Below are 20,428 nucleotides of genomic sequence, written 5' to 3'. Positions count from 1 at the left end.
TGCAGCAGTATTTATGACTTCCCATGAGATAAATCTCCAATCTAGTACCTTTTATTCAGGTAAATTATCTACTCTATATGTGTCCTATATTTTCTTTGATATATATTCATTAAGAAATGTTTGTCTTTTTTAAGTTGACTGTATGTCCTCTTTTCTTGCAGTCTTGAAATATTTGATGTGACCAGAGGTATTGTGTTAAATCCATGTCTCTATTTTGTCTGGTTCAATCAGGACGTTTCTGTATTGAGAATCAGTTTATCTTGCCGAGTTCCGGGTGTAGTCTGAATTTGGCTTTATTTTACTAAGTTTTTTCTAACAATAAGATATCATGCCGAAACCCGGGATCGAACCAGGGACCTTTAGATCTTCAGTCTAACGCTCTCCCAACTGAGCTATTTTGGCTACATTGCATCACAGTTTGTGTGATTTTTTTTTCAGCACAAGTGTCCTGTGCAGGCAAAGACTCATGATATTTTCTGAGTCGTACTAGCAGTGGTGCGTTGTCGGTGTGGTTAGAGGGACTAAGGTGCTCCATGCAGGTTGCATGTGTCCTGTAGACTTGGGTTCAAATACCTTTCCTGAGAAACATTTTTGAATTTTTTGCCCTCCTGCAGCTGTATTTATGAGTTCCCATAAGACAAACCTCCAATCTAGTACCTTTTATTCAGGTAAATGCAGCTGTATTTATGACTTCCCATGAGATAAATCTCCAATCTAGTACCTTTTATTCAGGTAAATTATCTACTCTATATGTGTCCTATATTTTCTTTGATATATATTCATTAAGAAATGTTTGTCTCTTTTAAGTTGACTGTATGTCCTCTTTTCTTGCAGTCTTGAAATATTTGATGACCAGAGGTATTGTGTTAAATCCATGTCTCTATTTTGTCTGGTTCAATCAGGACGTTTCTGTATTGAGAATCAGTTTATCTTGCCGAGTTCCGGGTGTAGTCTGAATTTGGCTTTATTTTAATAAGTTTTTTCTAACAATAAGATATCATGCCAAAACCCGGGATCGAACCAGGGACCTTTAGATCTTCAGTCTAACGCTCTCCCAACTGAGCTATTTCGGCTACATTGCATCACAGTTTGTGTGATTTTTTTTTCAGCACAAGTGTCCTGTGCAGGCAAAGACTCATGATATTTTCTGAGTCGTAGTAGCAGTGGTGCGTTGTCGGTGTGGTTAGAGGGTCTAAGGCGCTCCATGCAGGTTGCATGTGTCCTGTAGACTTGGGTTCAAATACCTTTCCTGAGAAACATTTTTGAATTTTTTGCCCTCCTGCAGCTGTATTTATGAGTTCCCATAAGACAAACCTCCAATCTAGTACCTTTTATTCAGGTAAATGCAGCTGTATTTATGACTTCCCATGAGATAAATCTCCAATCTAGTACCTTTTATTCAGGTAAATGCAGCTGTATTTATGACTTCCCATGAGATAAATCTCCAATCTAGTACCTTTTATTCAGGTAAATTATCTACTCTATATGTGTCCTATATTTTCTTTGATATATATTCATTAAGAAATGTTTGTCTCTTTTAAGTTGACTGTATGTCCTCTTTTCTTGCAGTCTTGAAATATTTGATGACCAGAGGTATTGTGTTAAATCCATGTCTCTATTTTGTCTGGTTCAATCAGGACGTTTCTGTATTGAGAATCAGTTTATCTTGCCGAGTTCCGGGTGTAGTCTGAATTTGGCTTTATTTTACTAAGTTTTTTCTAACAATAAGATATCATGCCGAAACCCGGGATCGAACCAGGGACCTTTAGATCTTCAGTCTAACGCTCTCCCAACTGAGCTATTTCGGCTACATTGCATCACAGTTTGTGTGATTTTTTTTTCAGCACAAGTGTCCTGTGCAGGCAAAGACTCATGATATTTTCTGAGTCGTAGTAGCAGTGGTGCGTTGTCGGTGTGGTTAGAGGGTCTAAGGCGCTCCATGCAGGTTGCATGTGTCCTGTAGACTTGGGTTCAAATACCTTTCCTGAGAAACATTTTTGAATTTTTTGCCCTCCTGCAGCTGTATTTATGAGTTCCCATGAGATAAATCTCCAATCTAGTACCTTTTATTCAGGTAAATGCAGCTGTATTTATGACTTCCCATGAGATAAATCTCCAATCTAGTACCTTTTATTCAGGTAAATTATCTACTCTATATGTGTCCTATATTTTCTTTGATATATATTCATTAAGAAATGTTTGTCTCTTTTAAGTTGACTGTATGTCCTCTTTTCTTGCAGTCTTGAAATATTTGATGACCAGAGGTATTGTGTTAAATCCATGTCTCTATTTTGTCTGGTTCAATCAGGACGTTTCTGTATTGAGAATCAGTTTATCTTGCCGAGTTCCGGGTGTAGTCTGAATTTGGCTTTATTTTACTAAGTTTTTTCTAACAATAAGATATCATGCCAAAACCCGGGATCGAACCAGGGACCTTTAGATCTTCAGTCTAACGCTCTCCCAACTGAGCTATTTCAGCTACATTGCATCACAGTTTGTGTGATTTTTTTTTTTCAGCACAAGTGTCCTGTGCAGGCAAAGACTCATGATATTTTCTGAGTCGTAGTAGCAGTGGTGCGTTGTCGGTGTGGTTAGAGGGTCTAAGGCGCTCCATGCAGGTTGCATGTGTCCTGTAGACTTGGGTTCAAATACCTTTCCTGAGAAACATTTTTGAATTTTTTGCCCTCCTGCAGCTGTATTTATGAGTTCCCATAAGACAAACCTCCAATCTAGTACCTTTTATTCAGGTAAATGCAGCTGTATTTATGACTTCCCATGAGATAAATCTCCAATCTAGTACCTTTTATTCAGGTAAATTATCTACTCTATATGTGTCCTATATTTTCTTTGATATATATTCATTAAGAAATGTTTGTCTCTTTTAAGTTGACTGTATGTCCTCTTTTCTTGCAGTCTTGAAATATTTGATGTGACCAGAGGTATTGTGTTAAATCCATGTCTCTATTTTGTCTGGTTCAATCAGGACGTTTCTGTATTGAGAATCAGTTTATCTTGCCGACTTCCGGGTGTAGTCTGAATTTGGCTTTATTTTACTAAGTTTTTTCTAACAATAAGATATCATGCCGAAACCCGGGATCGAACCAGGGACCTTTAGATCTTCAGTCTAACGCTCTCCCAACTGAGCTATTTCGGCTACATTGCATCACAGTTTGTGTGATTTTTTTTTCAGCACAAGTGTCCTGTGCAGGCAAAGACTCATGATATTTTCTGAGTCGTAGTAGCAGTGGTGCGTTGTCGGTGTGGTTAGAGGGTCTAAGGCGCTCCATGCAGGTTGCATGTGTCCTGTAGACTTGGGTTCAAATACCTTTCCTGAGAAACATTTTTGAATTTTTTGCCCTCCTGCAGCTGTATTTATGAGTTCCCATAAGACAAACCTCCAATCTAGTACCTTTTATTCAGGTAAATGCAGCTGTATTTATGACTTCCCATGAGATAAATCTCCAATCTAGTACCTTTTATTCAGGTAAATTATCTACTCTATATGTGTCCTATATTTTCTTTGATATATATTCATTAAGAAATGTTTGTCTCTTTTAAGTTGACTGTATGTCCTCTTTTCTTGCAGTCTTGAAATATTTGATGTGACCAGAGGTATTGTGTTAAATCCATGTCTCTATTTTGTCTGGTTCAATCAGGACGTTTCTGTATTGAGAATCAGTTTATCTTGCCGAGTTCCGGGTGTAGTCTGAATTTGGCTTTATTTTACTAAGTTTTTTCTAACAATAAGATATCATGCCGAAACCCGGGATCGAACCAGGGACCTTTAGATCTTCAGTCTAACGCTCTCCCAACTGAGCTATTTCGGCTACATTGCATCACAGTTTGTGTGATTTTTTTTCAGCACAAGTGTCCCGTGCAGGAAAAGACTCATGATATTTTATGAGTTGTAGTAGCAGTGGTGTGTTGTCGGTGTGGTTAGAGGGTCTAAGGTGCTCCATGCAGGTTGCATGTGTCCTGTAGACTTGGGTTCAAATACCTTTCCTGAGAAACATTTTTGAATTTTTTGCCCTCCTGCAGCTGTATTTATGAGTTCCCATAAGACAAACCTCCAATCTAGTACCTTTTATTCAGGTAAATGCAGCTGTATTTATGACTTCCCATGAGATAAATCTCCAATCTAGTACCTTTTATTCAGGTAAATTATCTACTCTATATGTGTCCTATATTTTCTTTGATATATATTCATTAAGAAATGTTTGTCTCTTTTAAGTTGACTGTATGTCCTCTTTTCTTGCAGTCTTGAAATATTTGATGTGACCAGAGGTATTGTGTTAAATCCATGTCTCTATTTTGTCTGGTTCAATCAGGACGTTTCTGTATTGAGAATCAGTTTATCTTGCCGAGTTCCGGGTGTAGTCTGAATTTGGCTTTATTTTACTAAGTTTTTTCTAACAATAAGATATCATGCCAAAACCCGGGATCGAACCAGGGACCTTTAGATCTTCAGTCTAACGCTCTCCCAACTGAGCTATTTCGGCTACATTGCATCACAGTTTGTGTGATTTTTTTTTCAGCACAAGTGTCCTGTGCAGGCAAAGACTCATGATATTTTCTGAGTCGTAGTAGCAGTGGTGCGTTGTCGGTGTGGTTAGAGGGTCTAAGGCGCTCCATGCAGGTTGCATGTGTCCTGTAGACTTGGGTTCAAATACCTTTCCTGAGAAACATTTTTGAATTTTTTGCCCTCCTGCAGCTGTATTTATGAGTTCCCATAAGACAAACCTCCAATCTAGTACCTTTTATTCAGGTAAATGCAGCTGTATTTATGACTTCCCATGAGATAAATCTCCAATCTAGTACCTTTTATTCAGGTAAATTATCTACTCTATATGTGTCCTATATTTTCTTTGATATATATTCATTAAGAAATGTTTGTCTCTTTTAAGTTGACTGTATGTCCTCTTTTCTTGCAGTCTTGAAATATTTGATGTGACCAGAGGTATTGTGTTAAATCCATGTCTCTATTTTGTCTGGTTCAATCAGGACGTTTCTGTATTGAGAATCAGTTTATCTTGCCGAGTTCCGGGTGTAGTCTGAATTTGGCTTTATTTTACTAAGTTTTTTCTAACAATAAGATATCATGCCGAAACCCGGGATCGAACCAGGGACCTTTAGATCTTCAGTCTAACGCTCTCCCAACTGAGCTATTTCGGCTACATTGCATCACAGTTTGTGTGATTTTTTTTCAGCACAAGTGTCCCGTGCAGGAAAAGACTCATGATATTTTATGAGTTGTAGTAGCAGTGGTGTGTTGTCGGTGTGGTTAGAGGGTCTAAGGTGCTCCATGCAGGTTGCATGTGTCCTGTAGACTTGGGTTCAAATACCTTTCCTGAGAAACATTTTTGAATTTTTTGCCCTCCTGCAGCTGTATTTATGAGTTCCCATAAGACAAACCTCCAATCTAGTACCTTTTATTCAGGTAAATGCAGCTGTATTTATGACTTCCCATGAGATAAATCTCCAATCTAGTACCTTTTATTCAGGTAAATTATCTACTCTATATGTGTCCTATATTTTCTTTGATATATATTCATTAAGAAATGTTTGTCTCTTTTAAGTTGACTGTATGTCCTCTTTTCTTGCAGTCTTGAAATATTTGATGTGACCAGAGGTATTGTGTTAAATCCATGTCTCTATTTTGTCTGGTTCAATCAGGACGTTTCTGTATTGAGAATCAGTTTATCTTGCCGAGTTCCGGGTGTAGTCTGAATTTGGCTTTATTTTACTAAGTTTTTTCTAACAATAAGATATCATGCCAAAACCCGGGATCGAACCAGGGACCTTTAGATCTTCAGTCTAACGCTCTCCCAACTGAGCTATTTCGGCTACATTGCATCACAGTTTGTGTGATTTTTTTTTCAGCACAAGTGTCCTGTGCAGGCAAAGACTCATGATATTTTCTGAGTCGTAGTAGCAGTGGTGCGTTGTCGGTGTGGTTAGAGGGTCTAAGGCGCTCCATGCAGGTTGCATGTGTCCTGTAGACTTGGGTTCAAATACCTTTCCTGAGAAACATTTTTGAATTTTTTGCCCTCCTGCAGCTGTATTTATGAGTTCCCATAAGACAAACCTCCAATCTAGTACCTTTTATTCAGGTAAATGCAGCAGTATTTATGACTTCCCATGAGATAAATCTCCAATCTAGTACCTTTTATTCAGGTAAATTATCTACTCTATATGTGTCCTATATTTTCTTTGATATATATTCATTAAGAAATGTTTGTCTTTTTTAAGTTGACTGTATGTCCTCTTTTCTTGCAGTCTTGAAATATTTGATGTGACCAGAGGTATTGTGTTAAATCCATGTCTCTATTTTGTCTGGTTCAATCAGGACGTTTCTGTATTGAGAATCAGTTTATCTTGCCGAGTTCCGGGTGTAGTCTGAATTTGGCTTTATTTTACTAAGTTTTTTCTAACAATAAGATATCATGCCGAAACCCGGGATCGAACCAGGGACCTTTAGATCTTCAGTCTAACGCTCTCCCAACTGAGCTATTTTGGCTACATTGCATCACAGTTTGTGTGATTTTTTTTTCAGCACAAGTGTCCTGTGCAGGCAAAGACTCATGATATTTTCTGAGTCGTACTAGCAGTGGTGCGTTGTCGGTGTGGTTAGAGGGACTAAGGTGCTCCATGCAGGTTGCATGTGTCCTGTAGACTTGGGTTCAAATACCTTTCCTGAGAAACATTTTTGAATTTTTTGCCCTCCTGCAGCTGTATTTATGAGTTCCCATAAGACAAACCTCCAATCTAGTACCTTTTATTCAGGTAAATGCAGCTGTATTTATGACTTCCCATGAGATAAATCTCCAATCTAGTACCTTTTATTCAGGTAAATTATCTACTCTATATGTGTCCTATATTTTCTTTGATATATATTCATTAAGAAATGTTTGTCTCTTTTAAGTTGACTGTATGTCCTCTTTTCTTGCAGTCTTGAAATATTTGATGACCAGAGGTATTGTGTTAAATCCATGTCTCTATTTTGTCTGGTTCAATCAGGACGTTTCTGTATTGAGAATCAGTTTATCTTGCCGAGTTCCGGGTGTAGTCTGAATTTGGCTTTATTTTAATAAGTTTTTTCTAACAATAAGATATCATGCCAAAACCCGGGATCGAACCAGGGACCTTTAGATCTTCAGTCTAACGCTCTCCCAACTGAGCTATTTCGGCTACATTGCATCACAGTTTGTGTGATTTTTTTTTCAGCACAAGTGTCCTGTGCAGGCAAAGACTCATGATATTTTCTGAGTCGTAGTAGCAGTGGTGCGTTGTCGGTGTGGTTAGAGGGTCTAAGGCGCTCCATGCAGGTTGCATGTGTCCTGTAGACTTGGGTTCAAATACCTTTCCTGAGAAACATTTTTGAATTTTTTGCCCTCCTGCAGCTGTATTTATGAGTTCCCATAAGACAAACCTCCAATCTAGTACCTTTTATTCAGGTAAATGCAGCTGTATTTATGACTTCCCATGAGATAAATCTCCAATCTAGTACCTTTTATTCAGGTTAATGCAGCTGTATTTATGACTTCCCATGAGATAAATCTCCAATCTAGTACCTTTTATTCAGGTAAATTATCTACTCTATATGTGTCCTATATTTTCTTTGATATATATTCATTAAGAAATGTTTGTCTCTTTTAAGTTGACTGTATGTCCTCTTTTCTTGCAGTCTTGAAATATTTGATGACCAGAGGTATTGTGTTAAATCCATGTCTCTATTTTGTCTGGTTCAATCAGGACGTTTCTGTATTGAGAATCAGTTTATCTTGCCGAGTTCCGGGTGTAGTCTGAATTTGGCTTTATTTTACTAAGTTTTTTCTAACAATAAGATATCATGCCAAAACCCGGGATCGAACCAGGGACCTTTAGATCTTCAGTCTAACGCTCTCCCAACTGAGCTATTTCGGCTACATTGCATCACAGTTTGTGTGATTTTTTTTTCAGCACAAGTGTCCTGTGCAGGCAAAGACTCATGATATTTTCTGAGTCGTAGTAGCAGTGGTGCGTTGTCGGTGTGGTTAGAGGGTCTAAGGCGCTCCATGCAGGTTGCATGTGTCCTGTAGACTTGGGTTCAAATACCTTTCCTGAGAAACATTTTTGAATTTTTTGCCCTCCTGCAGCTGTATTTATGAGTTCCCATGAGATAAATCTCCAATCTAGTACCTTTTATTCAGGTAAATGCAGCTGTATTTATGACTTCCCATGAGATAAATCTCCAATCTAGTACCTTTTATTCAGGTAAATTATCTACTCTATATGTGTCCTATATTTTCTTTGATATATATTCATTAAGAAATGTTTGTCTCTTTTAAGTTGACTGTATGTCCTCTTTTCTTGCAGTCTTGAAATATTTGATGACCAGAGGTATTGTGTTAAATCCATGTCTCTATTTTGTCTGGTTCAATCAGGACGTTTCTGTATTGAGAATCAGTTTATCTTGCCGAGTTCCGGGTGTAGTCTGAATTTGGCTTTATTTTACTAAGTTTTTTCTAACAATAAGATATCATGCCAAAACCCGGGATCGAACCAGGGACCTTTAGATCTTCAGTCTAACGCTCTCCCAACTGAGCTATTTCAGCTACATTGCATCACAGTTTGTGTGATTTTTTTTTTCAGCACAAGTGTCCTGTGCAGGCAAAGACTCATGATATTTTCTGAGTCGTAGTAGCAGTGGTGCGTTGTCGGTGTGGTTAGAGGGTCTAAGGCGCTCCATGCAGGTTGCATGTGTCCTGTAGACTTGGGTTCAAATACCTTTCCTGAGAAACATTTTTGAATTTTTTGCCCTCCTGCAGCTGTATTTATGAGTTCCCATAAGACAAACCTCCAATCTAGTACCTTTTATTCAGGTAAATGCAGCTGTATTTATGACTTCCCATGAGATAAATCTCCAATCTAGTACCTTTTATTCAGGTAAATTATCTACTCTATATGTGTCCTATATTTTCTTTGATATATATTCATTAAGAAATGTTTGTCTCTTTTAAGTTGACTGTATGTCCTCTTTTCTTGCAGTCTTGAAATATTTGATGTGACCAGAGGTATTGTGTTAAATCCATGTCTCTATTTTGTCTGGTTCAATCAGGACGTTTCTGTATTGAGAATCAGTTTATCTTGCCGACTTCCGGGTGTAGTCTGAATTTGGCTTTATTTTACTAAGTTTTTTCTAACAATAAGATATCATGCCGAAACCCGGGATCGAACCAGGGACCTTTAGATCTTCAGTCTAACGCTCTCCCAACTGAGCTATTTCGGCTACATTGCATCACAGTTTGTGTGATTTTTTTTCAGCACAAGTGTCCTGTGCAGGCAAAGACTCATGATATTTTCTGAGTCGTAGTAGCAGTGGTGCGTTGTCGGTGTGGTTAGAGGGTCTAAGGCGCTCCATGCAGGTTGCATGTGTCCTGTAGACTTGGGTTCAAATACCTTTCCTGAGAAACATTTTTGAATTTTTTGCCCTCCTGCAGCTGTATTTATGAGTTCCCATAAGACAAACCTCCAATCTAGTACCTTTTATTCAGGTAAATGCAGCTGTATTTATGACTTCCCATGAGATAAATCTCCAATCTAGTACCTTTTATTCAGGTAAATTATCTACTCTATATGTGTCCTATATTTTCTTTGATATATATTCATTAAGAAATGTTTGTCTCTTTTAAGTTGACTGTATGTCCTCTTTTCTTGCAGTCTTGAAATATTTGATGTGACCAGAGGTATTGTGTTAAATCCATGTCTCTATTTTGTCTGGTTCAATCAGGACGTTTCTGTATTGAGAATCAGTTTATCTTGCCGAGTTCCGGGTGTAGTCTGAATTTGGCTTTATTTTACTAAGTTTTTTCTAACAATAAGATATCATGCCGAAACCCGGGATCGAACCAGGGACCTTTAGATCTTCAGTCTAACGCTCTCCCAACTGAGCTATTTCGGCTACATTGCATCACAGTTTGTGTGATTTTTTTTCAGCACAAGTGTCCCGTGCAGGAAAAGACTCATGATATTTTATGAGTTGTAGTAGCAGTGGTGTGTTGTCGGTGTGGTTAGAGGGTCTAAGGCGCTCCATGCAGGTTGCATGTGTCCTGTAGACTTGGGTTCAAATACCTTTCCTGAGAAACATTTTTGAATTTTTTGCCCTCCTGCAGCTGTATTTATGAGTTCCCATAAGACAAACCTCCAATCTAGTACCTTTTATTCAGGTAAATGCAGCTGTATTTATGACTTCCCATGAGATAAATCTCCAATCTAGTACCTTTTATTCAGGTAAATTATCTACTCTATATGTGTCCTATATTTTCTTTGATATATATTCATTAAGAAATGTTTGTCTCTTTTAAGTTGACTGTATGTCCTCTTTTCTTGCAGTCTTGAAATATTTGATGTGACCAGAGGTATTGTGTTAAATCCATGTCTCTATTTTGTCTGGTTCAATCAGGACGTTTCTGTATTGAGAATCAGTTTATCTTGCCGAGTTCCGGGTGTAGTCTGAATTTGGCTTTATTTTACTAAGTTTTTTCTAACAATAAGATATCATGCCAAAACCCGGGATCGAACCAGGGACCTTTAGATCTTCAGTCTAACGCTCTCCCAACTGAGCTATTTCGGCTACATTGCATCACAGTTTGTGTGATTTTTTTTTTCAGCACAAGTGTCCTGTGCAGGCAAAGACTCATGATATTTTCTGAGTCGTAGTAGCAGTGGTGCGTTGTCGGTGTGGTTAGAGGGTCTAAGGCGCTCCATGCAGGTTGCATGTGTCCTGTAGACTTGGGTTCAAATACCTTTCCTGAGAAACATTTTTGAATTTTTTGCCCTCCTGCAGCTGTATTTATGAGTTCCCATAAGACAAACCTCCAATCTAGTACCTTTTATTCAGGTAAATGCAGCTGTATTTATGACTTCCCATGAGATAAATCTCCAATCTAGTACCTTTTATTCAGGTAAATTATCTACTCTATATGTGTCCTATATTTTCTTTGATATATATTCATTAAGAAATGTTTGTCTCTTTTAAGTTGACTGTATGTCCTCTTTTCTTGCAGTCTTGAAATATTTGATGTGACCAGAGGTATTGTGTTAAATCCATGTCTCTATTTTGTCTGGTTCAATCAGGACGTTTCTGTATTGAGAATCAGTTTATCTTGCCGACTTCCGGGTGTAGTCTGAATTTGGCTTTATTTTACTAAGTTTTTTCTAACAATAAGATATCATGCCGAAACCCGGGATCGAACCAGGGACCTTTAGATCTTCAGTCTAACGCTCTCCCAACTGAGCTATTTCGGCTACATTGCATCACAGTTTGTGTGATTTTTTTTTCAGCACAAGTGTCCTGTGCAGGCAAAGACTCATGATATTTTCTGAGTCGTAGTAGCAGTGGTGCGTTGTCGGTGTGGTTAGAGGGTCTAAGGCGCTCCATGCAGGTTGCATGTGTCCTGTAGACTTGGGTTCAAATACCTTTCCTGAGAAACATTTTTGAATTTTTTGCCCTCCTGCAGCTGTATTTATGAGTTCCCATAAGACAAACCTCCAATCTAGTACCTTTTATTCAGGTAAATGCAGCTGTATTTATGACTTCCCATGAGATAAATCTCCAATCTAGTACCTTTTATTCAGGTAAATTATCTACTCTATATGTGTCCTATATTTTCTTTGATATATATTCATTAAGAAATGTTTGTCTCTTTTAAGTTGACTGTATGTCCTCTTTTCTTGCAGTCTTGAAATATTTGATGTGACCAGAGGTATTGTGTTAAATCCATGTCTCTATTTTGTCTGGTTCAATCAGGACGTTTCTGTATTGAGAATCAGTTTATCTTGCCGAGTTCCGGGTGTAGTCTGAATTTGGCTTTATTTTACTAAGTTTTTTCTAACAATAAGATATCATGCCGAAACCCGGGATCGAACCAGGGACCTTTAGATCTTCAGTCTAACGCTCTCCCAACAGAGCTATTTCGGCTACATTGCATCACAGTTTGTGTGATTTTTTTTTTCAGCACAAGTGTCCTGTGCAGGCAAAGACTCATGATATTTTCTGAGTCGTAGTAGCAGTGGTGCGTTGTCGGTGTGGTTAGAGGGTCTAAGGCGCTCCATGCAGGTTGCATGTGTCCTGTAGACTTGGGTTCAAATACCTTTCCTGAGAAACATTTTTGAATTTTTTGCCCTCCTGCAGCTGTATTTATGAGTTCCCATAAGACAAACCTCCAATCTAGTACCTTTTATTCAGGTAAATGCAGCTGTATTTATGACTTCCCATGAGATAAATCTCCAATCTAGTACCTTTTATTCAGGTAAATTATCTACTATATATGTGTCCAATATTTTCTTTGATATATATTCATTAAGAAATGTTTGTCTCTTTTAAGTTGACTGTATGTCCTCTTTTCTTGCAGTCTTGAAATATTTGATGTGACCAGAGGTATTGTGTTAAATCCATGTCTCTATTTTGTCTGGTTCAATCAGGACGTTTCTGTATTGAGAATCAGTTTATCTTGCCGACTTCCGGGTGTAGTCTGAATTTGGCTTTATTTTACTAAGTTTTTTCTAACAATAAGATATCATGCCGAAACCCGGGATCGAACCAGGGACCTTTAGATCTTCAGTCTAACGCTCTCCCAACTGAGCTATTTCGGCTACATTGCATCACAGTTTGTGTGATTTTTTTTCAGCACAAGTGTCCCGTGCAGGAAAAGACTCATGATATTTTATGAGTTGTAGTAGCAGTGGTGTGTTGTCGGTGTGGTTAGAGGGTCTAAGGCGCTCCATGCAGGTTGCATGTGTCCTGTAGACTTGGGTTCAAATACCTTTCCTGAGAAACATTTTTGAATTTTTTGCCCTCCTGCAGCTGTATTTATGAGTTCCCATAAGACAAACCTCCAATCTAGTACCTTTTATTCAGGTAAATGCAGCTGTATTTATGACTTCCCATGAGATAAATCTCCAATCTAGTACCTTTTATTCAGGTAAATTATCTACTCTATATGTGTCCTATATTTTCTTTGATATATATTCATTAAGAAATGTTTGTCTCTTTTAAGTTGACTGTATGTCCTCTTTTCTTGCAGTCTTGAAATATTTGATGTGACCAGAGGTATTGTGTTAAATCCATGTCTCTATTTTGTCTGGTTCAATCAGGACGTTTCTGTATTGAGAATCAGTTTATCTTGCCGAGTTCCGGGTGTAGTCTGAATTTGGCTTTATTTTACTAAGTTTTTTCTAACAATAAGATATCATGCCAAAACCCGGGATCGAACCAGGGACCTTTAGATCTTCAGTCTAACGCTCTCCCAACTGAGCTATTTCGGCTACATTGCATCACAGTTTGTGTGATTTTTTTTTTTCAGCACAAGTGTCCTGTGCAGGCAAAGACTCATGATATTTTCTGAGTCGTAGTAGCAGTGGTGCGTTGTCGGTGTGGTTAGAGGGTCTAAGGCGCTCCATGCAGGTTGCATGTGTCCTGTAGACTTGGGTTCAAATACCTTTCCTGAGAAACATTTTTGAATTTTTTGCCCTCCTGCAGCTGTATTTATGAGTTCCCATAAGACAAACCTCCAATCTAGTACCTTTTATTCAGGTAAATGCAGCTGTATTTATGACTTCCCATGAGATAAATCTCCAATCTAGTACCTTTTATTCAGGTAAATTATCTACTCTATATGTGTCCTATATTTTCTTTGATATATATTCATTAAGAAATGTTTGTCTCTTTTAAGTTGACTGTATGTCCTCTTTTCTTGCAGTCTTGAAATATTTGATGTGACCAGAGGTATTGTGTTAAATCCATGTCTCTATTTTGTCTGGTTCAATCAGGACGTTTCTGTATTGAGAATCAGTTTATCTTGCCGGCTTCCGGGTGTAGTCTGAATTTGGCTTTATTTTACTAAGTTTTTTCTAACAATAAGATATCATGCCGAAACCCGGGATCGAACCAGGGACCTTTAGATCTTCAGTCTAACGCTCTCCCAACTGAGCTATTTCGGCTACATTGCATCACAGTTTGTGTGATTTTTTTTTCAGCACAAGTGTCCTGTGCAGGCAAAGACTCATGATATTTTCTGAGTCGTAGTAGCAGTGGTGCGTTGTCGGTGTGGTTAGAGGGTCTAAGGCGCTCCATGCAGGTTGCATGTGTCCTGTAGACTTGGGTTCAAATACCTTTCCTGAGAAACATTTTTGAATTTTTTGCCCTCCTGCAGCTGTATTTATGAGTTCCCATAAGACAAACCTCCAATCTAGTACCTTTTATTCAGGTAAATGCAGCTGTATTTATGACTTCCCATGAGATAAATCTCCAATCTAGTACCTTTTATTCAGGTAAATTATCTACTCTATATGTGTCCTATATTTTCTTTGATATATATTCATTAAGAAATGTTTGTCTCTTTTAAGTTGACTGTATGTCCTCTTTTCTTGCAGTCTTGAAATATTTGATGTGACCAGAGGTATTGTGTTAAATCCATGTCTCTATTTTGTCTGGTTCAATCAGGACGTTTCTGTATTGAGAATCAGTTTATCTTGCCGAGTTCCGGGTGTAGTCTGAATTTGGCTTTATTTTACTAAGTTTTTTCTAACAATAAGATATCATGCCGAAACCCGGGATCGAACCAGGGACCTTTAGATCTTCAGTCTAACGCTCTCCCAACTGAGCTATTTCGGCTACATTGCATCACAGTTTGTGTGATTTTTTTTCAGCACAAGTGTCCCGTGCAGGAAAAGACTCATGATATTTTATGAGTTGTAGTAGCAGTGGTGTGTTGTCGGTGTGGTTAGAGGGTCTAAGGCGCTCCATGCAGGTTGCATGTGTCCTGTAGACTTGGGTTCAAATACCTTTCCTGAGAAACATTTTTGAATTTTTTGCCCTCCTGCAGCTGTATTTATGAGTTCCCATAAGACAAACCTCCAATCTAGTACCTTTTATTCAGGTAAATGCAGCTGTATTTATGACTTCCCATGAGATAAATCTCCAATCTAGTACCTTTTATTCAGGTAAATTATCTACTCTATATGTGTCCTATATTTTCTTTGATATATATTCATTAAGAAATGTTTGTCTCTTTTAAGTTGACTGTATGTCCTCTTTTCTTGCAGTCTTGAAATATTTGATGTGACCAGAGGTATTGTGTTAAATCCATGTCTCTATTTTGTCTGGTTCAATCAGGACGTTTCTGTATTGAGAATCAGTTTATCTTGCCGAGTTCCGGGTGTAGTCTGAATTTGGCTTTATTTTACTAAGTTTTTTCTAACAATAAGATATCATGCCAAAACCCGGGATCGAACCAGGGACCTTTAGATCTTCAGTCTAACGCTCTCCCAACTGAGCTATTTCGGCTACATTGCATCACAGTTTGTGTGATTTTTTTTTTCAGCACAAGTGTCCTGTGCAGGCAAAGACTCATGATATTTTCTGAGTCGTAGTAGCAGTGGTGCGTTGTCGGTGTGGTTAGAGGGTCTAAGGCGCTCCATGCAGGTTGCATGTGTCCTGTAGACTTGGGTTCAAATACCTTTCCTGAGAAACATTTTTGAATTTTTTGCCCTCCTGCAGCTGTATTTATGAGTTCCCATAAGACAAACCTCCAATCTAGTACCTTTTATTCAGGTAAATGCAGCTGTATTTATGACTTCCCATGAGATAAATCTCCAATCTAGTACCTTTTATTCAGGTAAATTATCTACTCTATATGTGTCCTATATTTTCTTTGATATATATTCATTAAGAAATGTTTGTCTCTTTTAAGTTGACTGTATGTCCTCTTTTCTTGCAGTCTTGAAATATTTGATGTGACCAGAGGTATTGTGTTAAATCCATGTCTCTATTTTGTCTGGTTCAATCAGGACGTTTCTGTATTGAGAATCAGTTTATCTTGCCGACTTCCGGGTGTAGTCTGAATTTGGCTTTATTTTACTAAGTTTTTTCTAACAATAAGATATCATGCCGAAACCCGGGATCGAACCAGGGACCTTTAGATCTTCAGTCTAACGCTCTCCCAACTGAGCTATTTCGGCTACATTGCATCACAGTTTGTGTGATTTTTTTTTCAGCACAAGTGTCCTGTGCAGGCAAAGACTCATGATATTTTCTGAGTCGTAGTAGCAGTGGTGCGTTGTCGGTGTGGTTAGAGGGTCTAAGGCGCTCCATGCAGGTTGCATGTGTCCTGTAGACTTGGGTTCAAATACCTTTCCTGAGAAACATTTTTGAATTTTTTGCCCTCCTGCAGCTGTATTTATGAGTTCCCATAAGACAAACCTCCAATCTAGTACCTTTTATTCAGGTAAATGCAGCTGTATTTATGACTTCCCATGAGATAAATCTCCAATCTAGTACCTTTTATTCAGGTAAATTATCTACTCTATATGTGTCCTATATTTTCTTTGATATATATTCATTAAGAAATGTTTGTCTCTTTTAAGTTGACTGTATGTCCTCTTTTCTTGCAGTCTTGAAATATTTGATGTGACCAGAGGTATTGTGTTAAATCCATGTCTCTATTTTGTCTGGTTCAATCAGGACGTTTCTGTATTGAGAATCAGTTTATCTTGCCGAGTTCCGGGTGTAGTCTGAATTTGGCTTTATTTTACTAAGTTTTTTCTAACAATAAGATATCATGCCAAAACCCGGGATCGAACCAGGGACCTTTAGATCTTCAGTCTAACGCTCTCCCAACAGAGCTATTTCGGCTACATTGCATCACAGTTTGTGTGATTTTTTTTTTCAGCACAAGTGTCCTGTGCAGGCAAAGACTCATGATATTTTCTGAGTCGTAGTAGCAGTGGTGCGTTGTCGGTGTGGTTAGAGGGTCTAAGGCGCTCCATGCAGGTTGCATGTGTCCTGTAGACTTGGGTTCAAATACCTTTCCTGAGAAACATTTTTGAATTTTTTGCCCTCCTGCAGCTGTATTTATGAGTTCCCATAAGACAAACCTCCAATCTAGTACCTTTTATTCAGGTAAATGCAGCTGTATTTATGACTTCCCATGAGATAAATCTCCAATCTAGTACCTTTTATTCAGGTAAATTATCTACTCTATATGTGTCCTATATTTTCTTTGATATATATTCATTAAGAAATGTTTGTCTCTTTTAAGTTGACTGTATGTCCTCTTTTCTTGCAGTCTTGAAATATTTGATGTGACCAGAGGTATTGTGTTAAATCCATGTCTCTATTTTGTCTGGTTCAATCAGGACGTTTCTGTATTGAGAATCAGTTTATCTTGCCGACTTCCGGGTGTAGTCTGAATTTGGCTTTATTTTACTAAGTTTTTTCTAACAATAAGATATCATGCCGAAACCCGGGATCGAACCAGGGACCTTTAGATCTTCAGTCTAACGCTCTCCCAACTGAGCTATTTCGGCTACATTGCATCACAGTTTGTGTGATTTTTTTTCAGCACAAGTGTCCCGTGCAGGAAAAGACTCATGATATTTTATGAGTTGTAGTAGCAGTGGTGTGTTGTCGGTGTGGTTAGAGGGTCTAAGGCGCTCCATGCAGGTTGCATGTGTCCTGTAGACTTGGGTTCAAATACCTTTCCTGAGAAACATTTTTGAATTTTTTGCCCTCCTGCAGCTGTATTTATGAGTTCCCATAAGACAAACCTCCAATCTAGTACCTTTTATTCAGGTAAATGCAGCTGTATTTATGACTTCCCATGAGATAAATCTCCAATCTAGTACCTTTTATTCAGGTAAATTATCTACTCTATATGTGTCCTATATTTTCTTTGATATATATTCATTAAGAAATGTTTGTCTCTTTTAAGTTGACTGTATGTCCTCTTTTCTTGCAGTCTTGAAATATTTGATGTGACCAGAGGTATTGTGTTAAATCCATGTCTCTATTTTGTCTGGTTCAATCAGGACGTTTCTGTATTGAGAATCAGTTTATCTTGCCGAGTTCCGGGTGTAGTCTGAATTTGGCTTTATTTTACTAAGTTTTTTCTAACAATAAGATATCATGCCAAAACCCGGGATCGAACCAGGGACCTTTAGATCTTCAGTCTAACGCTCTCCCAACTGAGCTATTTCGGCTACATTGCATCACAGTTTGTGTGATTTTTTTTTTTCAGCACAAGTGTCCTGTGCAGGCAAAGACTCATGATATTTTCTGAGTCGTAGTAGCAGTGGTGCGTTGTCGGTGTGGTTAGAGGGTCTAAGGCGCTCCATGCAGGTTGCATGTGTCCTGTAGACTTGGGTTCAAATACCTTTCCTGAGAAACATTTTTGAATTTTTTGCCCTCCTGCAGCTGTATTTATGAGTTCCCATAAGACAAACCTCCAATCTAGTACCTTTTATTCAGGTAAATGCAGCTGTATTTATGACTTCCCATGAGATAAATCTCCAATCTAGTACCTTTTATTCAGGTAAATTATCTACTCTATATGTGTCCTATATTTTCTTTGATATATATTCATTAAGAAATGTTTGTCTCTTTTAAGTTGACTGTATGTCCTCTTTTCTTGCAGTCTTGAAATATTTGATGTGACCAGAGGTATTGTGTTAAATCCATGTCTCTATTTTGTCTGGTTCAATCAGGACGTTTCTGTATTGAGAATCAGTTTATCTTGCCGAGTTCCGGGTGTAGTCTGAATTTGGCTTTATTTTACTAAGTTTTTTCTAACAATAAGATATCATGCCAAAACCCAGGATCGAACCAGGGACCTTTAGATCTTCAGTCTAACGCTCTCCCAACTGAGCTATTTCGGCTACATTGCATCACAGTTTGTGTGATTTTTTTTTTCAGCACAAGTGTCCTGTGCAGGCAAAGACTCATGATATTTTCTGAGTCGTAGTAGCAGTGGTGCGTTGTCGGTGTGGTTAGAGGGTCTAAGGCGCTCCATGCAGGTTGCATGTGTCCTGTAGACTTGGGTTCAAATACCTTTCCTGAGAAACATTTTTGAATTTTTTGCCCTCCTGCAGCTGTATTTATGAGTTCCCATAAGACAAACCTCCAATCTAGTACCTTTTATTCAGGTAAATGCAGCTGTATTTATGACTTCCCATGAGATAAATCTCCAATCTAGTACCTTTTATTCAGGTAAATTATCTACTCTATATGTGTCCTATATTTTCTTTGATATATATTCATTAAGAAATGTTTGTCTCTTTTAAGTTGACTGTATGTCCTCTTTTCTTGCAGTCTTGAAATATTTGATGTGACCAGAGGTATTGTGTTAAATCCATGTCTCTATTTTGTCTGGTTCAATCAGGACGTTTCTGTATTGAGAATCAGTTTATCTTGCCGGCTTCCGGGTGTAGTCTGAATTTGGCTTTATTTTACTAAGTTTTTTCTAACAATAAGATATCATGCCGAAACCCGGGATCGAACCAGGGACCTTTAGATCTTCAGTCTAACGCTCTCCCAACTGAGCTATTTCGGCTACATTGCATCACAGTTTGTGTGATTTTTTTTTCAGCACAAGTGTCCTGTGCAGGCAAAGACTCATGATATTTTCTGAGTCGTAGTAGCAGCGGTGTGTTGTCGTTGTGGTTAGAGGGTTTAAGGCGCTCCATGCAGGTTGCATGTGTCTTGTAGACTTGGGTTCAAATACCTTTCCTGACAATCATTTTTGAATTTTTTGCCCTCCTGCAGCTGTATTTATGAGTTCCCATAAGACAAACCTCCAATCTAGTACCTTTTATTCAGGTAAATGCAGCTGTATTTATGACTTCCCATGAGATAAATCTCCAATCTAGTACCTTTTATTCAGGTAAATTATCTACTCTATATGTGTCCTATATTTTCTTTGATATATATTCATTAAGAAATGTTTGTTTTTTTTAAGTTGACTGTATGTCCTCTTTTCTTGCAGTCTTGAAATATTTGATGTGACCAGAGGTATTGTGTTAAATCCATGTCTCTATTTTGTCTGGTTCAATCAGGACGTTTCTGTATTGAGAATCAGTTTATCTTGCCGAGTTCCGGGTGTAGTCTGAATTTGGCTTTATTTTACTAAGTTTTTTCTAACAATAAGATATCATGCCGAAACCCGGGATCAAACCAGGGACCTTTAGATCTTCAGTCTCACGCTCTCCCAACTGAGCTATTTTGGCTACATTGCATCACAGTTTGTGTGATTTTTTTTTCAGCACAAGTGTCCTGTGCAGGCAAAGACTCATGATATTTTCTGAGTCGTAGTAGCAGTGGTGCGTTGTCGGTGTGGTTAGAGGGTCTAAGGTGCTCCATGCAGGTTGCATGTGTCCTGTAGACTTGGGTTCAAATACCTTTCCTGAGAAACATTTTTGAATTTTTTGCCCTCCTGCAGCTGTATTTATGAGTTCCCATAAGACAAACCTCCAATCTAGTACCTTTTATTCAGGTAAATGCAGCTGTATTTATGACTTCCCATGAGATAAATCTCCAATCTAGTACCTTTTATTCAGGTAAATTATCTACTCTATATGTGTCCTATATTTTCTTTGATATATATTCATTAAGAAA

General features: G+C 38.1%; 30 non-coding genes across 30 annotated transcripts; all 30 read right to left on the bottom strand.

Annotated features, from left to right (window-relative positions):
• Positions 1–329: 329 nt before the first annotated feature.
• TRNAF-GAA (transfer RNA phenylalanine (anticodon GAA)) lies at positions 330–402 on the bottom strand. Its single transcript has one exon. It is a non-coding gene; the product is annotated as a tRNA-Phe (tRNA).
• A 598-nt stretch (positions 403–1,000) lies between these two features.
• TRNAF-GAA (transfer RNA phenylalanine (anticodon GAA)) lies at positions 1,001–1,073 on the bottom strand. Its single transcript has one exon. It is a non-coding gene; the product is annotated as a tRNA-Phe (tRNA).
• Positions 1,074–1,735: 662 nt separating this feature from the next.
• TRNAF-GAA (transfer RNA phenylalanine (anticodon GAA)) lies at positions 1,736–1,808 on the bottom strand. Its single transcript has one exon. It is a non-coding gene; the product is annotated as a tRNA-Phe (tRNA).
• Positions 1,809–2,406: 598 nt separating this feature from the next.
• Positions 2,407–2,479, bottom strand: TRNAF-GAA (transfer RNA phenylalanine (anticodon GAA)). Its single transcript has one exon. It is a non-coding gene; the product is annotated as a tRNA-Phe (tRNA).
• Positions 2,480–3,081: 602 nt separating this feature from the next.
• On the bottom strand, positions 3,082–3,154 carry TRNAF-GAA (transfer RNA phenylalanine (anticodon GAA)). The gene has a single exon. It is a non-coding gene; the product is annotated as a tRNA-Phe (tRNA).
• Positions 3,155–3,754: 600 nt separating this feature from the next.
• Positions 3,755–3,827, bottom strand: TRNAF-GAA (transfer RNA phenylalanine (anticodon GAA)). The gene has a single exon. It is a non-coding gene; the product is annotated as a tRNA-Phe (tRNA).
• A 599-nt stretch (positions 3,828–4,426) lies between these two features.
• TRNAF-GAA (transfer RNA phenylalanine (anticodon GAA)) lies at positions 4,427–4,499 on the bottom strand. The gene has a single exon. It is a non-coding gene; the product is annotated as a tRNA-Phe (tRNA).
• Positions 4,500–5,099: 600 nt separating this feature from the next.
• TRNAF-GAA (transfer RNA phenylalanine (anticodon GAA)) lies at positions 5,100–5,172 on the bottom strand. Its single transcript has one exon. It is a non-coding gene; the product is annotated as a tRNA-Phe (tRNA).
• A 599-nt stretch (positions 5,173–5,771) lies between these two features.
• Positions 5,772–5,844, bottom strand: TRNAF-GAA (transfer RNA phenylalanine (anticodon GAA)). Its single transcript has one exon. It is a non-coding gene; the product is annotated as a tRNA-Phe (tRNA).
• A 600-nt stretch (positions 5,845–6,444) lies between these two features.
• Positions 6,445–6,517, bottom strand: TRNAF-GAA (transfer RNA phenylalanine (anticodon GAA)). The gene has a single exon. It is a non-coding gene; the product is annotated as a tRNA-Phe (tRNA).
• Positions 6,518–7,115: 598 nt separating this feature from the next.
• Positions 7,116–7,188, bottom strand: TRNAF-GAA (transfer RNA phenylalanine (anticodon GAA)). Its single transcript has one exon. It is a non-coding gene; the product is annotated as a tRNA-Phe (tRNA).
• A 662-nt stretch (positions 7,189–7,850) lies between these two features.
• TRNAF-GAA (transfer RNA phenylalanine (anticodon GAA)) lies at positions 7,851–7,923 on the bottom strand. The gene has a single exon. It is a non-coding gene; the product is annotated as a tRNA-Phe (tRNA).
• A 598-nt stretch (positions 7,924–8,521) lies between these two features.
• TRNAF-GAA (transfer RNA phenylalanine (anticodon GAA)) lies at positions 8,522–8,594 on the bottom strand. Its single transcript has one exon. It is a non-coding gene; the product is annotated as a tRNA-Phe (tRNA).
• A 601-nt stretch (positions 8,595–9,195) lies between these two features.
• TRNAF-GAA (transfer RNA phenylalanine (anticodon GAA)) lies at positions 9,196–9,268 on the bottom strand. Its single transcript has one exon. It is a non-coding gene; the product is annotated as a tRNA-Phe (tRNA).
• A 599-nt stretch (positions 9,269–9,867) lies between these two features.
• On the bottom strand, positions 9,868–9,940 carry TRNAF-GAA (transfer RNA phenylalanine (anticodon GAA)). Its single transcript has one exon. It is a non-coding gene; the product is annotated as a tRNA-Phe (tRNA).
• A 599-nt stretch (positions 9,941–10,539) lies between these two features.
• TRNAF-GAA (transfer RNA phenylalanine (anticodon GAA)) lies at positions 10,540–10,612 on the bottom strand. The gene has a single exon. It is a non-coding gene; the product is annotated as a tRNA-Phe (tRNA).
• A 601-nt stretch (positions 10,613–11,213) lies between these two features.
• On the bottom strand, positions 11,214–11,286 carry TRNAF-GAA (transfer RNA phenylalanine (anticodon GAA)). Its single transcript has one exon. It is a non-coding gene; the product is annotated as a tRNA-Phe (tRNA).
• Positions 11,287–11,886: 600 nt separating this feature from the next.
• TRNAF-GAA (transfer RNA phenylalanine (anticodon GAA)) lies at positions 11,887–11,959 on the bottom strand. The gene has a single exon. It is a non-coding gene; the product is annotated as a tRNA-Phe (tRNA).
• Positions 11,960–12,560: 601 nt separating this feature from the next.
• On the bottom strand, positions 12,561–12,633 carry TRNAF-GAA (transfer RNA phenylalanine (anticodon GAA)). Its single transcript has one exon. It is a non-coding gene; the product is annotated as a tRNA-Phe (tRNA).
• A 599-nt stretch (positions 12,634–13,232) lies between these two features.
• TRNAF-GAA (transfer RNA phenylalanine (anticodon GAA)) lies at positions 13,233–13,305 on the bottom strand. Its single transcript has one exon. It is a non-coding gene; the product is annotated as a tRNA-Phe (tRNA).
• A 602-nt stretch (positions 13,306–13,907) lies between these two features.
• On the bottom strand, positions 13,908–13,980 carry TRNAF-GAA (transfer RNA phenylalanine (anticodon GAA)). Its single transcript has one exon. It is a non-coding gene; the product is annotated as a tRNA-Phe (tRNA).
• A 600-nt stretch (positions 13,981–14,580) lies between these two features.
• TRNAF-GAA (transfer RNA phenylalanine (anticodon GAA)) lies at positions 14,581–14,653 on the bottom strand. The gene has a single exon. It is a non-coding gene; the product is annotated as a tRNA-Phe (tRNA).
• Positions 14,654–15,252: 599 nt separating this feature from the next.
• Positions 15,253–15,325, bottom strand: TRNAF-GAA (transfer RNA phenylalanine (anticodon GAA)). Its single transcript has one exon. It is a non-coding gene; the product is annotated as a tRNA-Phe (tRNA).
• A 601-nt stretch (positions 15,326–15,926) lies between these two features.
• TRNAF-GAA (transfer RNA phenylalanine (anticodon GAA)) lies at positions 15,927–15,999 on the bottom strand. Its single transcript has one exon. It is a non-coding gene; the product is annotated as a tRNA-Phe (tRNA).
• Positions 16,000–16,599: 600 nt separating this feature from the next.
• TRNAF-GAA (transfer RNA phenylalanine (anticodon GAA)) lies at positions 16,600–16,672 on the bottom strand. Its single transcript has one exon. It is a non-coding gene; the product is annotated as a tRNA-Phe (tRNA).
• Positions 16,673–17,273: 601 nt separating this feature from the next.
• Positions 17,274–17,346, bottom strand: TRNAF-GAA (transfer RNA phenylalanine (anticodon GAA)). Its single transcript has one exon. It is a non-coding gene; the product is annotated as a tRNA-Phe (tRNA).
• A 599-nt stretch (positions 17,347–17,945) lies between these two features.
• On the bottom strand, positions 17,946–18,018 carry TRNAF-GAA (transfer RNA phenylalanine (anticodon GAA)). The gene has a single exon. It is a non-coding gene; the product is annotated as a tRNA-Phe (tRNA).
• A 602-nt stretch (positions 18,019–18,620) lies between these two features.
• On the bottom strand, positions 18,621–18,693 carry TRNAF-GAA (transfer RNA phenylalanine (anticodon GAA)). The gene has a single exon. It is a non-coding gene; the product is annotated as a tRNA-Phe (tRNA).
• Positions 18,694–19,294: 601 nt separating this feature from the next.
• On the bottom strand, positions 19,295–19,367 carry TRNAF-GAA (transfer RNA phenylalanine (anticodon GAA)). The gene has a single exon. It is a non-coding gene; the product is annotated as a tRNA-Phe (tRNA).
• Positions 19,368–19,967: 600 nt separating this feature from the next.
• TRNAF-GAA (transfer RNA phenylalanine (anticodon GAA)) lies at positions 19,968–20,040 on the bottom strand. The gene has a single exon. It is a non-coding gene; the product is annotated as a tRNA-Phe (tRNA).
• Between the last annotated feature and the right edge of the window lie 388 nt (positions 20,041–20,428).

Source organism: Hyperolius riggenbachi, chromosome 6 (assembly GCF_040937935.1).
Source record: "Hyperolius riggenbachi isolate aHypRig1 chromosome 6, aHypRig1.pri, whole genome shotgun sequence".
Taxonomy (NCBI): Eukaryota; Metazoa; Chordata; class Amphibia; order Anura; family Hyperoliidae; genus Hyperolius; species Hyperolius riggenbachi.
This window is presented reverse-complemented; position numbering and strand designations above follow the sequence as displayed.